Source organism: Mandrillus leucophaeus, unplaced genomic scaffold (genome assembly GCF_000951045.1).
Source record: "Mandrillus leucophaeus isolate KB7577 unplaced genomic scaffold, Mleu.le_1.0 Scaffold922, whole genome shotgun sequence".
Taxonomy (NCBI): domain Eukaryota; kingdom Metazoa; phylum Chordata; class Mammalia; order Primates; family Cercopithecidae; genus Mandrillus; species Mandrillus leucophaeus.
In genome coordinates, this window is record NW_012110053.1 from 428,285 (window position 1) to 430,815 (window position 2,531).

Here is a 2,531-nt window from a genome sequence, read left to right on the forward strand (position 1 = left end):
AAAAAAAAAAAAAAAAAGAAAGTGGATTTGTCAGCCTCCTTCCTCAACCTCTTAGCTTCCTTGGACTTTGGGGGTAAGTGTGCATAGACCTGTGCACTGCGGAACAGCTCCCCAATGGCTTTCCGTATTCTTTCAATCTAACAGGCCACTTTGGATAGCTGAACGTGTGGAGGTTCCTGGAGGATGGCATGCCTAGGGAAGGCAAGGAAGCTCCAGACTGACCTCCCTCCCTGCCCACAAAATGCAATCTCTAAGAATATACGGGCTAGTCGAGGTAGGTCATGCCTATAATCCCAGCACTTTGGGAGGCACCTGAGATGGGAAGATCCTTTAAGCTCAGGAGTTTGAGACTGGGTAACACAGTGAGACCTCATTTCTAGAAAAAAACAAAATCAAAGAAAAATAAGAATATACAAATCACATGCTAAGTGGGGAAGGAAGATAGGAGAGACAGGCATTTCTCACAGATAATTCACATATATAATCACCCTATGCCCAGTTAAGACCATGTTTAGTCCAGTTTATGTTATTTATGATCAAGACAGGGATGGCACAGAAAATGAAGGATAGCCTTCCAATCTCTCCAAGGGTCTTAATGTTTTTTCCCTGTACTACTTCTCTATAGAAAATGCTAGAAAGTCACCGGGCGTGATGGCTCACACCTGTAATCCCAGCACTTTGGGAGGCCGACACGGGCGGATCACAAGGTCAGGAGATCGAGGCCATCCTGGCTAACACAGTGAAACCCTGTCTCTACTAAAAACATATCAAAAAAATTAGCCCGGCATGTTGGCGGGCGCCTGTAGTCCCAGCTACTGGGGAGGCTGAGGCAGGAGAATGGCGTGAACCCAGGAGGCGGAGCTTGCAGTGAGCTGAGATCACACCAATGCACTCCAGCCTGGGCCACAGTGAGATTCCGCCTCAAAAAAAAAAAAAAGAAAAAAAGAAAAGAAAATACTAGAAAGTCAGCTGATGCCATAACCACTCATACTTGGCAAAATGCCAAAAGTGGGAAAAGGAAAGAAAAAAAAATTACAAGGGCCATATCTTTGAAACCAATGTCTGCAAGAGTGATAGAAGCCACACAATGGCATCCATAATGTGGCCCTTTCCCAGTCTTATAACCACTTAAAAATGTATTCCTTCTTCCTCTCCGTCTCTTCACAACACCTATTGGTCCTCACTTCATTGATGTAAAAATGGGTAAAATATCAGCGACCTCATGCCTTGGGAAGATTAAAGGAAAGTTATTTAACAAACACTTATACAGCACTTACGCTGTGCCAGGCCTATTCTAATTTACAAACTTTGTGGGTTTTTTTTTTTTTTTTTTTTTGAGTCTCACTCTGTCACCCAGGCTGGAGTGCAGTGGTGGAATCTCAGCTCACTGCAACCTCCCGGGTTCAACTGATTCTCCTACCTCAGCCTCCCAAGTAGCTGAGGTTACAGGCGCCTGCCACCACGCCCGGCTATTTTTTTGGTTTTTTTGTATTTTTAGTAGTGACAGGGTTTCACCATGTTGGCCAGGCTGGTCTCGAACTCCTGACCTCAGGTGACCAGCCTGCCTCGCCTCCCAAAGTGCTGGGACTACAGGCGTGAGCCACCAAGCCCGGTCCTATTTTACCAATAATAACACTTCGAATCCTCCTAAGAGCCCCATGAGGTAGGTACCATTATCATTATTTTACAGATGAGGAACTGAGGCCTAGGAGAGACAACTAAACCTGCTGAGGGTCACTAACCAGCACCTGGTAGAACCAGGATTCAAATATGAGCAGGCTCGTCTGAACCCCTTGCACTTGAGCACCCTCTGAGATAATTTAACCCCTTCATCGGTACCAGATCTATGGTGGCCTCCAGAAATGGTTGCTAACTTACTATCATCGTTATTTCTGTCGTACAATTCATTTCTACCTTTCCAATAAACTTTCCCGAACCAGTGAACCTTACTTACTGCCCATAAAGTTCACCTGTGCCTCACCACCCTGCCCTCGCCCGAGTTTTCTGCTCTGACCGAATCCTCACACGCCCGTGCAGCCCCAGCCTCCAACACCAGGTGCACCGCGAGTGTATTTACTGATCCAGTGAATGAAGGTGGGCCCGGCCGGGCTGGTTCCCATCCTCTGATCAACGCCTAGGGGAACCAGTAAACTCCAATGCTGACCATAAGTGTCTCAGAAAGTAGGTCTGGAAAGCCCAGCCCTCCGCTCAGGAACCTATGAAGACCAGGGAGGATAGCGCATATGCGGCCGCAGGATGGAAACCTCGATCAGAAGGCTGGGGCAGGTGACTGGGCTTAATTGCAAATTTTAACATTTACTTCAGCAACCAGTTCATTAAAAACAAACTACTCTGAGGCCTCTTTTTTCCCTACCAAACCGCAAGAGGAAGCGAAAAAGAGCGCAGCCGCTCTCCCTGGGGCCGTAAGTGCTTCCAGCTATCTGACCTCCACGCTGCCTGCTGCAGCCTCAACCTTTCCCCTGGTTCGGAGTTCTTTCAGCAGTAGGTCCAGGAAAACATCTGCCCCGCTC